The sequence below is a fragment of the Apium graveolens genome, chromosome 6 (genome assembly GCF_009905375.1).
Source record: "Apium graveolens cultivar Ventura chromosome 6, ASM990537v1, whole genome shotgun sequence".
Taxonomy (NCBI): Eukaryota; Viridiplantae; Streptophyta; class Magnoliopsida; order Apiales; family Apiaceae; genus Apium; species Apium graveolens.
Window position 1 is genome coordinate 27,641,805 of NC_133652.1, and position 14,860 is coordinate 27,656,664.

The following is a 14,860-nucleotide window of genomic DNA, read 5'->3' on the forward strand; positions in this document are numbered from 1 at the left end:
GGGGCCGATTTTTTTGTACAGGCCCTATGGTAACATTTTGTTTAAGATTTTAACATTTACATAGTAACACTTTTTTTCGTATGTCAACATTTTTTTGGCTATTACAACTTTAATTATTTATAAATTGCAATACTTTTTAAATAATAAATGAAAAAATTCTTATTACAAATATATACTGCCTATTTTTCATAATCACCAATTTATATATACATTCCAAAATTAAAATACCCCTCCTCATTTTACTAACAGCATGGAAGTAAAAAAATCATTAACATAGAAACTCTATTCCTAACCCATGAACTTATTTTACACAATATGGTTATCAATATAACATATTAAGAAATAACTACAGTTTTCATTCATTTTTATTCAGCAGTTTCCGATGCTGATTTGCAGTACTCCTTCATAATGTTTGCAACAGTGTGGAAAACTCAATTAAGTTGCTCACTGTCTAAAACTCTCTTCATTGCTCCAACGCAATCTCGTCATGACATATCAACCTCGAGAACAAAAATCTGCATTAAAACCAGTGTTATGCATAAGAACCAGAGGAAGTGGTTAAAATCATAACATAGGAAGTTACTCCCTCCATCCCATTTTAAATGTCCACTTTACCAATAAAAAATTCCAAAATATGTGTCATACTCCTTAAACCATTCAAAATTTATACTAGTTCCAATATATATTGAATAAACCAACAAGCCCCTCACAAATACATTAATGTAGAGAAACCGAAGAGCCTGTACACTCAGTTTACATTACTTCTATTACTAGTACACTTCTGTATATATACTCCTCTAACTAGACATCTACACGTACTTACAATTATTTTACTCAAAGTATTACTTATAGTAACAAAAATATGAGGAAGCTGAATTTAAATGAGTTGCCTGAGGAGGATGAAGACATAACTCTCCATGCTGACGAAGCGGGTAATAGGGTGCAGCATGGGTTCAACATTTAGATAGATCTGAACGAGCCATATGTGCTTGAGACAATGCCTTTAAGTGACGCAGTGCTGGAGATAATCTATATTTTTACTACAATTTATTTTCCAATTGTATTGAAATCTCATTGATGATGAAGAATGTTGTTTTGGTTGTCAAGTTATTTTATTTGAAGTTTTTAGTTTTTATGTATGAACTCTTCCATGAAAATACTATTCTATCATTATTTTAATGGAAAAATCTTTCTTTCATTTCAGTCTGGCCATGCGTACACTTTTATTCTTCTTTTACTATTACAGGAGTGTAATCTTTTTTGTTTTGTGTTATGGCATATAGCTAATAGAGCTATGATATTAACCACTCAAAATAATCTAACAAAAACTAGTTATAAGCATAAAAATTTGTTGTGCAAGTCATAAAAAAAAAATTATTGTGCAAGTCATAAAAAAAAAAAATTATTGTGCAAGTCATAATAGCTCAAGGGCACATTACAGAAGCCTGCAAACTCCAGTTTTAGTAGCATTAGTTCCAAGAAATGCTGCTGTGTGAAGTTGAGTTGTTACTCACCAGAATTAGTTCACCATATAAATTTAGAAAGCTACTCACTTGAGATAATATTATATAGGATTTACATCTAGCCATTTGGTTACATCTTCTATAAGCTCTGCATCACAATGCATCTTAACTGGTAGTTCACCTCTCCTTTCTAGAGAACATTTCTTCATGTGCGGGAGTTTATAACTATTGGTACCTCTCACTTTCATAATTTCAATCATGCATTGTTGGAGAGTTAAAAATGTACGGTTTGACTTAGAACTGTAAAATGTATAGAATGCTTTCTCTATAGACATGATTAACTCATCTACAGTTTTGGAAGCCTCTTTGTAGTGCAGATTCTGAATTGCAATAAAAAATCTGAGGTCCAAGACGTTTAAATCCGGGGAGTTTAGAAGCCGGCACGTTAGTTCAATATTTAAACCACACTGTGACACGGCCAAACGGAATTCTTCATCATCTGGATTAATGTGTGTTCTAGCGTTATCTTGTTGAATACGTTTAAGATTATTTATATCATCGGCTGACCACTTCTCCAAAATAGCAGGGAGTACTTTGGTACATAAAAAATTTCTTCCCATGTCCCTTCCAACTGAGGTAATTGGCTTTGTTTCAAGAGTTTCCGCAGGCCTATTAGCACTACTTCTTTTAGCGGGTTCCTTCGTAACAAATGGGAAACTGCCAATCTTTCCTGAGAACTCTACTCGGCCATTTGAATCAAATCTTGGTCGTGCAATAGCAGCTAAGAACATAACCTTTGTCAAAAAAAATTGCTCTTACAAGTGCGTACCAGATCACATTCCTCGGGTAGAAGATAGTATTTATCAACCTTTCTGCTAATATAGAACCACTTCTCATCAATGTGTATCATGTTATACATGTCCACAAAGTGAGGATCGTGTGGTAAACTGTTCTTGTCGATCATTCACAAAGAAAATTACACTCTTACTCTCTTGTTATATTCTTTCAAATGCGGTTTGATTGGATTGCGGTGGCGACGAATACGACCAGATTGATAGTTACGATGCAGCTTATCTACTCACCTATATAACATGTGCCAGAGACTCCAGACTTGTTCTCCGAGAGAGAGGAACTTTTTTGAATAGATCAGGGTCTATTTGAATTCTTTTGCGCCCATAATTTTTGCTTCTTCTATGATTAACATTGAATACACCGTTCTGCAAAGATTGTTTTCCATGCTTCCATATACGCGAGACTGTACGACCAGATATAGAGAACATTGTTGCAACCTCTCTTATTGTGCCTTTATGAAGCTTTACACCCACAATTTTACTTAGCAATGTCATATAAATTTATCAACGGTCATCATTGGATAGATTTTTACTAGTTTTAGGTACTCGATGGCCTTGCAAATTAACTTGTTCACCATGTGATACATTAAGTTCGCTTTGAAATCCATATTCTTCACCTGAAGTTTAAACCCAGATGTATTACATGTTGTAAAATCTAAACTTGCAACCTGCAATTTGACCAGACTCATGCACACACACATGACATACACACAGAACACGGTTTTTATAAGGAAAAGGACATACAAACATGGCTGAAAAGAAACCAAATCCTATAAATAATGCATAAATAAAATAAATAGCTAGTTTAAGATAAAATCCAATATTATATGTATGCCTAGAATATATGCACAACAATAATTTATACTTACTGTTTTCTAATGGAGGTTCATTTAAATCAATATTTAAATCATTGTCAACATTAGCAGATATATCTTCTTCGCTTGGTTGCAGGTTTGATCTTGGTGAATTATTCAGATCGAAATTGTTTATAACCTTCATTATATATGAACAGTAAGAAATTTATGGAAAAAAATTATGCTGATACTTCATTATATAAGCAGCTTTGAGAGGGAAATTTAAATTTTCAACACTTAAAAATCATTTTAGGGTGAAAGTTTAAATAAAAATGAAAATTTGAGAGGGGAACTTTTTTCAATCAAAGCTAAAATTTCGGAGTTTGGAGGGAGTAATGCATAATGATGAGTATTGAGTTTTAGAGGGAATATGAATGTATTGTAGTTGAAGTGAAGAAAGTTCCTGTAGAGTAATTAATTAGGAGTACTATTATGTAATTAATAGGTATAAAAACCAAGCTAATAGTTGCGTGAAGATAATGATAAAAACAATACAATAATTGTTTCTTAATATGTGTGAAATTTGCAAAGTGGGCACTTAAAATGGGATGGAGGGAGTATCAACAATATCATGATGGTCTAGTTTATATGGCCCAATAAAAATGACTATAAAACACAATTCAGAGCTTATGATTTATTAAAAAACTATATATAGACATTTGGAGAACCGCAACAAACAAGCAAACATATGCCGACTACTTTAAACTATACACAGTGGAAACCATCAATTTAAAGCAACATAGATAATTAAATGACTACAAATAACTTTTAGTCAAAAACTGTCCAACCTACAATTTGTTTAGCAAAACTTCAGAAAACTGCAACTACTTACCAATCCACTTAAAATTTCCAGAACCTTGAATGATATCTTTAACGGCTTAAAACATAATCAAAACTTCATCTTTTTATATAGAAAAAGTACCATATGGGTAGTCTGCACTATTGATTTTATCCTCCATGTCTTGCTAGTACCCTGTTTCATCTACTGGCATATACCAAGATGTGATCAGATGATTAACCTTAAAAAAAACTATAGGAGAAACAAGATTAATCGGATAAAATCCTGGGAACCTGACCAACAAATAAAGTGTGTGAATAATTTAGCATATATATATAATGATCATGATATTACACATGATATCACTAAATGATATCACTAGATAAGCTTAAACTTTACTTTTCTTTGTATATATAATTGTACATGAGTAGCGACACACATTCGTAAAATGTCTAAAACCAATATCTAAGAAATTTTAATGTAGGTTCAATTAATTAAAAACCATTAGTAAAACAACTTTTTTAATATAAAAAATTAGTAATTAATTAACCGTGGATAAACAGATGAAAATCACAACAAAATATAGAGGATAAAAACTTAAACACAGAGTTAATCACATAACATACCTTAATGACAGGGATGAAGCAATGTGATTTGAAGTCCATCTAAATGTGCATCTGCTATGTTTCAAGAATTTTATTCATGTATCATCACCATACACAAAATAGAGGAACACATTTAGGGCAACAACGTATAATAAACAAGTGAACTATTATTACTATATTAACAACTTATCCTTAGAAGGCATTAAGCCAACAAAAAGCTCACAATTTCAGTTTTCTTATAGTCTCCATCTCATTTTTCTGTAAACAAAATTATTATCATCTAATAAAAAAAATTAAATGTAAACATAAGCATATAATACATACAAGATAATATATTCAAACATTAAAATCAACACAGAGTAGTGATTTTCTTTCTTCATTCTATCAAGATCAGCCTCAGCCTCTTTAACATGTTCAGCAACAACAATAGACAGAAAAAGAAAGAAAAATTGAGAGACAAAACATATATGTAGAGAGGGAGAGAGAGAGAGAGAATCAAACACATAGATAAATATAGGGAGGGAGAGACAAGGAGTCTTAGAGAGAGATAGAACTAACACGTAATAACAAATTAAAGTGGAAGGATTATAATAACTAAAGCCCTTATTACACATATTAAGGAAGCTTCATCTGTAATTAAAAGCTTGAACCTGAATGAAAATCCCTAACTCAATCTTATAAATCAACCTCTAACCTTATAAATTCAACCCATCCTCATGATATTCAGCTTGTAAAAGGATCTCGAAACCCTAATTCTTTGTAAAGATCGCAGCTACCATTGACAGAGAGTATGAATAATTGAGGTGTATTTTTTAAGAATGAGAAATAGCCAAAGTAATTTAGTATATATTGTCTAGGCAGGTTTTTTGCCGCCCTTAATTTTTTCCCAATTCATCCGACTCTAAGTCTGTTAACGCTAGGTCTGTGAATAATGATTTCTATTTTTTTATAATTTTGAAATACATTTATTTAATTTTTTTTAATTCCTTGGGTTAAAAAAATTACAAAATGATCTATTTATAAAAATATTATCATTTGATACAAATCCAAATTGATTATTTTTCAAAAAATTAGCAAAAAATGCACAACTTTTTAGTTTTTTTTTATTTTTTATAACTTTTTAGCTTGCCGATTTTAGAAATTTTACAAACTACTTTATTTTTATAATATATATTATTTTAAAATTTAATTTCATAAAATTTATTACCTTACCTTTTACATAAAATAATTATTTAATTTTATTTATTTTAAAAATATAAAAATTTGTTTATTATTAATCTACGACAACACTTGATCGTACATATGACAACACCTAAAATCAATGTTGTATTAGGCGAAATTCAATATAGCTATTACAACATTTCTATATGGCAACACTATGCAAAGTCGTTGCAGAAAGCCATCTATGGCGTAGTAGTAGGAGAATGCATAGTTTATATACCTACTGTGGCGGGAGTACTATCACTCCTCAGCAAATCTTCATTGTTCTAGGTTGAGTAATTACTCTACTTCCTAATTTGTCAACCTAAAAAGTAGTCAAGTATTGGGAGTATTGAAAGTTTATTAAGAAAGCACATTGAAAACTTAAGTGGACAGATATTTAGAAATAATTTTTTTTTCAAAAGTGAACAGATATATTGAAACGAAGGGAGTAAGTAGAACACCTGGCCCACTTGTAAAAAAATTATGTTTTTCATCGTGATTTTAGCTGTTTCTTGTGACTCGCACTTGCTTGTGACTTGCATAATATATTTCTTAAAAATTAAATTTGTATACGTATACTTAAAGCCAATTTATTATATTTATCTAATTCTATTTTTATAATTCTTTTTCACTTAAACTCACTTGACTTGATAAATAATAAAATTTATATTATTTTAATTATTACAAGATGTGTCAAAATCTTTTAATTTTGTAAATAGTTCAAATTAAACTTTCTTAGAGTAATTAAAATCTTCATTTAAATTATAATTAGATACTATAATTTTTAAGATATTTTATTCACACTCATTCCTTTTTAATATGTTTTAATAATTTATGTATTATATATATATATTATCATTTAGTTAAATGCATTAAATCTAATTAACATATTCCCATCCTGTCATGCTCAAAATTTAGTACAATCAATATACAGGTCATTGGACAAAATTGGGACAATATTACGAAGATCGCGTCAAATTAGGGGTTGCCCCCTTTTTGAGAAAGGGCGCACCCTAACTTATATTGACGTTAAGGCCCGCCATATTATTTTGCTGGCAGCAGATGGATTTTTAGGCAGATTCTTTGGACGCTTCGTGAGGATAGGAAGACAATGGATGATTATTACTAACAAATTTTCTGCAAGTACTCTATTGAAAAACTACTTCTTGTAATGCAACTAAGTAAGGCGGTGTTCGTATCCTCCAGGGGCATGCATCAATGGAAGGCTTCCTCATGTAGTCAATGAGTGTCCTCATTGGGGCTGTGGGATAAACTCTGGTGTGTGCTTTGGGAGCTCTGTCTCCGTAGTCAACGGATGTCCTCGTTGGAGGACTTCGGAGTATTCTACAGTTTGCACCTGATAGCTTGGATCACTTGTCCTGTAATATGGTAGGGGCCCCTTGTAATATCTGGGATATATCGTATAATTATTAATTATTATGTTTGTTCAGTATTTATTCTGTGAATTATTTGTTAATTGTTAAATGTGTTTGGATGTTTAAAAAATAATATTAATTGAGTATTTTAATTTTTATATGTTCAAAATGAAATATAGATAATTCTCATATCTTCCTATTTATTTTTATATTGATTTATGATTTTATAGGAAATATATGGATTTTATAAAATCTTTTTTTCAAGTATTTAAAAACTATTTTATACAATCGGGAACCAACCGACGTCATCCGGTTTTACGTTTTTATAACCCGAAACTCTTCCGAAAACTCCTTCCTAACCCAATTGCAATATTCCGAGCATTTTCCATGTTTTGACTTTTTCAATCCGGCGTACGGTTTATCCGGCGCGGGTCCCGACGCAACATTTTTGATACATTATTCGTTTCAATAAATCAATAAAACTCGTATTTTTGATAAACGATATCTTTTTATTAAACTATCATAATTATCACCTCGTAATACGTGTAACCAGGAGCTGAGACCAAGACCACAGTACAAATTGTACTGGTTTGGATAATTATCTCGAAAACCGGTACCGTTTGGATCCGTTTTTATAAATAAACGTATCATTTTATATCCGGAATGATCCAACGGGATACTAATTTTCCGTAATTATAAATAGCCTTAACCGAATTATATTTCGTACCGAAAATCATTTGCAACCAGTAATTCTATAATTTTACAGAGAAAATCTATATATTCATATAAACTTTCAAGAATCAAACAAGCTTTTGGAGATGTTATTGAATTCAGTTTGGAAAGCTTGAGTAACCAAAACAAAGGTCTTGACGAGCTCTATCAGAATCTGTGATCCATACACCTGCAGAAATCAAGGTTATTTTTCAATAATTTTATTTATTTTCGAATTATTTTAAATAAAAATATGAATTTTTGTTCGGATGATTGTTTGGATGATTTGATGATTGCATGTTGTAGAGCTTGTTTTCCTGATGATTTTCATATGTCATATGACTGATTTGGAGTTCAATAACATGTTCAAAATTGAGTTTGATTTTCGAATTTTGAAATTAGGGTTTATAACCCGTATGAATGTTCTTAATTGAAATTTAGGCCTTTTTGATCTAGGGGTTATTAGCTGTTGAACTATAGTGGGTTGTGTTCCTTATAAAATTTGCAATCGATTGGTATATAGTTCGTTAACAGAGGATTCGTGAATCGAAGGGAGTTGTGTTTTGAAACTTTCGTCGAGTTCGCCGGAAACCGGCGAACTTCTTGGCCATTTTTCGGCCTATTCAGGGGTTGTCTGTGTGATTGAATGGTATGATTAGATTCCTGGTGAATTGTAGATTAAATCTGGAGCTTTTGGAGGTGTGAGGATTCCGAGAACGTCGTCTCCGGCGAGACAGGACGTTTTCCGGCGACGGGGGTGCAAAATTGCACTTTAGCCCCTGTTATTTTGAAAACGATGAAGTTCAGTCCCTGAACTTTCCAGAACTTGCAAATTTAAGATTCCTGTTTTAAAAATATTTAAAAATCATATTTTCTATTTATTTTAATTATAAAAAATTCTTTTTAATTTCTGAAAAATTCCAAAAATTATTATTTTAATTCCAAAAATTATTTTTAATTCAAAAATAAATCTGAATTAATTAGTTAATTAATTTCAGTTAATATTTAATTGATTAATTGGTCAATTAATTCAAAAATTAATTGATTAAGTGATTTAATTAATTATTAATTGATTTTAATTAAATATTTAATTAGATTTAATTATTTAAAAATAATTTAAAAATTTCGAAAAATAGTGACTTGTTGTTTAATTATTTGACCCGAGACTCCTTTATAAATGATATGTCATTAATTATTTGACGTGTTATCTGTTATATGTGACTTGTTGTTTAACTGCCGATCTATATATTCGATGTTTACTTATTTATAGCGTAACTTTCTATCCGTTAATCGGATTTGGGTAAAACGAAGGGTATATAGAAGTGTATGTCGAATAAAATCGTAGGAGTTGAATATTGATAGATGCTTATGATATGTGAGCAGAAGAGGCAAGGCGTCGGAAAGGGAAACAGATAGTCGAGGAGTAAGACGGTTGTGATTGGAAGTTAGTACAGTATAGCAAGCTAGTACCAGGCAAGTGTTCTGAACTTTCTCGAAATATATTGTAGTTGCTTAATAGTCCTGTTTTATATTGCAAGTGCTTTGAAGCACTGAACCCTAAACCCTGATTCCAGTTATTGATCTGGAGCCGTAAACCTTATTTTTTCTAAACCATTGATTGTTGTATACCCAAATATGAACCATAAATATACGATACTATTCCAAAAATACATACAAACTAAATACCAAACACTGAACCAAATCACTTACATATTCAAACCATTGTACCTTATGCTTTTAAAGACCAAATCCTTATAACCTTGAAACGTTGATTCCTTTGTTATCCAATTCTTTCATTACTTAACAGCTAAGCTTGGAAATTTTTATATTGATCCTTGTGAAGATTGAAACCATTTCATTATCGAACATCCAATGTTGTTTATGATTCAGTTTATTGCTTTACAATGTTTATTCTGTTATTATGTTAGAATTGGATTGTTTTTATAAAATTGTGGACCAGATTCGTGGTCAGACCATATTAATGGTCAAGTTAGGCCAATGTGTGCCTTGGATCCAATAGTTTAAGCAGTGTTGTGTGCTTTGCTCGGGGTTAGTGCGTGACTGATCAGCAGCCTAACCTTGTTTTTTTTTAAATAAAAATATAATATCCAATTCTAAATCATAATTCATTATTCACTTGATATCATAACCCTTTTTTACTTGATGATCATTATTCTCAGTTTTGTCATTGTGACTTGCTGAGCTAGTTAGCTCATTTGTGCGATGTTGTTTATGTTCTTTTCCAGTTAAGAAGGAACCAGTTGGTAGCGAGGATACCCAGTCCAGCGCGAGAGCTAGGGGTTCAGGTTGATCGAGTTAAGCTAGTAGGCATCTTTTGAGATAATTTAAGTTTGTAAAAGTTTGTAATAATGTTTAATACTTAGTTCTGAGTTTGAATAGTTGGGATTTGAACAGTTTGTAATATAAGTGTGTGTCTGGCTTGTGTACATACTTTAACCTGTTGCGGTCCGTGGTAGTTGGTAAGTAGGGTCACTGTATATTATTATTATCTTTATTATTGTTATAAGCAGGTTATAAATATAGTGTGTGTGTGGACCCCAAACTTCTGACCCGGGTTTGGAGGGCGCCACACCCCTTATTCAGGAAATAAGGATGCATCCAACATTTGGGGTAAATCATGGCTATACCTGTGTCCGCGGATTAGGGAAACAACTGGCAGTGGAGGGTTATCCTCGGCTGAGGAGATGCCTTATACATGAAGTCTCGAAATTGTGGACGAGTCTTGGGCCTTTTTGGTTAGGCCTCATCGGCGGACATTCCTAAATCTAGTAGAAGATGGTTTTCAGTAAGTTTCCTACTGGGCCTCATGATGAGAAATCTAAGCACATTAGATTTCTTGTTCCCCAAGAACTATGTTGGCTTGATTTCTTATAAATAAGGATATGTAGGCGAATTTCAAGGGGGTCAGAAGCGAGAGCCTTAAGGAGCCGCCACCACCCCTATGCAATCTCATCCCCCAATTCATCACAACTACCACACTTCACTGACTTTTCAGGCGCCATAGTAGATCTTAATTCCAGCTACGAACCTCAAATTTTATTGTTACCAAATTACTCCTTCATCAAACTGGCGCTAGAAGGAGGGGTGTTGATCAAGATCATAATCTCAGGAGGAAGAGATGCATCATCATGATGAAGGTTCTTTAACGCAGGATTTGAAGGATAGCCATGGAGGAGGTTGCAAACAACGGCCACGAAGAAGATCCATGAATAACTACTTTCGTCCAGGGGGTCAAAGGAGATTTAAATTTAGGCCGCGGTCATGAGGGAGATCCATGGATGATGATTTCCGGTCAAGGGGGTTGAATTTTGCGGCCATGGCCACGAAGTAGCGAAATTGGATGCAAAATTCGGATTTGTTGGGTTAAGCGATCTGCTTACGATGTTTGGGTCCTATCTGAAGTTCCGTAAGTCAGATTTGGACGATATTATAGCCTACACGAAACTTATTAAATTTTCTTTAAGTCAGAGGTGATCTAGTTACAAGAATCCAAGTTGAACATCCTAATAACAAAGGAAATAGAAGTTGTGAATTTTTACTAAAAATCCTATTTGGTTTTGAAGATCGAAGAAACTTATTCGGTTTAGAAGATTGGAAGAAATATATTTGATTTAGAAAGTTTGAAGAGACCTATTTGGTTTAGAAGATTTGAGAAGGTTGGAGAATCATATTCTAATTAGAAGATTGAAGAATCTTATTTGATTTAGAAGATTGGAGAATTCTATTCCAACAAGAATACTGAAGAATCCTATTTGATTTAGAATATTTGAAAATCCTATTCCAGGGGAAAATATGAGGACAGTCATGAGGAGAACATTCTAAGAAGAAAGCATTATTAACAGGCTCTTTTAAGACGATCCCTAAATATAACACTCAATGGGTTTTATCGTGCTTTCCTTTATCTGTTTCTGGGACTTGTGCAGGAAGAAAATTGTGAAAAATATTTCGTATGAAAAATATCCCCACAAACTCTTAGGACGCGCCTTGATTAAGATCTCTGAGGCTCAAACGACTTCCAAAAAGTTCCAGGAGAATTCGCTGATTGGACACGTTCGTCCATCTGGGACGCCTTCTCCAGGTAACATTTAGAATTTTATATTATTTGATTTCTTTTAGGTGGGGATTCTTATCTAGGAAATATCTCAAGAGTTAACAAGGCGCTGCATCACAATCTCTTAAGGCATGCCCTCTGCATGTGAGATATTTAGTGGAAAATTGCCCTCTCAGGGCACACACCCTCAGAAGAAAAAGTCTATTAAAGTTTTTAGTGAAGATGTATTGATGATCAGATAAGCTATAGTCACTACTTGAAGAATGGCTTGACTGGAACCAATTCCTCGTCTCTCAAGACACGCCCTTTCCTCAAGACACGCCCTCGGAAACATATTGATGATGAGGTGAACTTTATTACCAATAAGGGGAATCTTAATATTGGAACTTCAGAATAAAAGAAGCTATCAGATTAGAGGTACCATGAATCCTAGGATACGCCCTTTGGTTGTCAAGCTGAGGCCCTGGACATAAAAGAGCTCCTCTATCTAAGGATGTAATATTATATTCTCGGCAGCTATAAGTAAACTCTCCAAGGCCATCTCTATTGAGGTGTGACTTCATTGAAATATCCATGTCATGTTTCTCAAAATTGCACACATGATTTGGAAAGAAGCGAATGAAGTACAAGGATCTTCATAGTATATCGTGAGTTTAGTTTCAGCTGACGTGCCCTCATATTCTCAATAATCTGAGAGATCCTTAAGGGTGCTCCCTGAGCATATCAGTCTCACATGTCAAGACTTTTTCTTTTGATATGATTATCAAGGTCATCTGGTTGTTTTTAGCAAGAAGATATTACGGGAGTTGCTTTGGAAAAAGATAAGGAAGATAAGGCTACAAAGTACTTCAGACAGGGCGCGCGCTCGGGGGGTAGGGCCCCTCTTATTAATTATGTGGTATTATATATTGCAACATGTGGTGTTATATATTGCAACATGCATATGATATATGGATTTTCCTTAAAATTAGGTAGATGCCTAAGGTCAGGAAAACACCCAAGTTTAGGGAAACGCTTAAGAAAATGTCTCCGAGAGTGAGATGCCCTTTATTGGATGCCACTTCGTGAGATGCCTCGTTAAGAGATGCTTCTCTATAAGATATTTATGCATCCCTTTAGTTTTTCAAAGATAAAAGCCTTCTAAAGATGTTGATTTTGGATTTAGTTTTGTTACATGAAGATTCTGTAGAACACCCTTGACGAGGTTGATACTCCTCTTACAGAAGATGCGCTTTCCAAGGATGATTTCCCTTGACGAGGAAGACGCTCCTCTTACAGAGGACACGCCCTCCAAGGAAGATTTCACTTGTAAAGGTAGACACTCCTTTTACAAAGGATGCTCCCTCTAAGTATTTTCCCTTGTCGAGGTAGACGCTCCTCATATAGAGGACGCGCCCACCAAGAATGAATACCATTTTCGAGGTAAACGCTCTTCTTACAGAGGACGCGCCCTCCAAGGATGACTTCCCTTGTCGAGGTAGATGCTCCCCGTACAGAGGATGTGCCCCCAAGGATGAATACCCTTGTCGAGGTGGACACTCCTCTTACAGAGGACGCGCCCTCCAAGGATAATTTCCCTTGTCAATGTGGATGCTCCTCTTATAGAGGACACGCCCTCCGAGGATGATTTTCCTTGTCGAGGTAGATACGCATCTTACAGATGATGCACCCTCCAAGAATGAATATCCTTGTCGAGGTGGACGCTCCTCTTACCAAGGACGCGCCCTCCATGGATGATTTCCTTTTCCGAGCTAGAAGCTTCTCGTACAGAGGACGCGCCCTCCAAGGATGAAAACCTTTATCAAGGTGGACACTCCTCTTATAGAGGATGCACCCTCCAAGGATGATTCCCTTGCCGAGGCGGATGCTCCTCTTATAGAGGACGCACCCTCCAAGGATGATGACCTTCGTCGAGGTGTACGCTTCTCTTATAGAGGATGTGCCCTCCCAGAATGATTTCCTTTGTTGAGATAGATGCTCCTCTTATAGAGGATGCAATCCCCTAGGATGATTCTTCTTTTCGAGGTAGACGCGGCTCTTACAAAGGACACGCCCTCCAAAGATGTTTTCCTTTACAAAGGACATGCCCTCCAAGGATGTTTCTCCTTGTCGAGGTATACATTCCCTTGAAGGATGAAAACCTTATCTAGGTATACGCTGGGATGCACCATTCAAGGATGTTACTTTTGTCAAGAAAGACGCTCCTCGTAAAGAGGATGTGCCCTCTAAGGATGCTAATTTTGTTGAGGAAGACGTTGTCTGTCTAAATGGCTCACCCTCTAAAAATTGGTGATTATATAAGATGCTAGAAGCCTCAACTTTTATTTGGATAAATGAATCATTATTTGTCAAAAAAACGAGATCGGCGGTTTAGAAGTAAGAAGTCAACTATGAAGTAATAGTTGAAGGAATTGTATTTGTATCATCGATGGAATGATCTCTCTCATTGACAAAGCACATCCTCCTTGCATCAAAGATTATTTATTACTTGAAGATCAGAGAGTTGGTGTTCTGCTCTAGGCGCGCCTTTCCCTAATGGCGTGCCCTCCTATGACGAACTTTTCAGTTTAAGGCGCGCTTATAGGAGACCAATACTGGGATGAAAAAGTTAGAGAAAGCCCTTAAACCTTTTTAATGGATTTTGCTTTTCCAAGGTATGTGAGGTGCATATTTTTGTACGATTTCTCTTATTTATTACACTGAGTTAGCTCATGTAAGCTTAGATATGTGGTACATAAATGATTAACCTCTATCAAAAAACCAAGGTTAAAGCTGTTAAGAAGAGAAGCGGTAAGGAGTGCAGATGTTACGCTGGGGATGTGAAGTTGTTGTACAGATTTTTGAGACACACATTTTTCTAGGGCATGCCCTATCATGTTTAAAGAAGAAACGGAGGAGGACTAAGAAAGAGTAATGAATAAATTCATAAGGTAACACCCTCAAATTG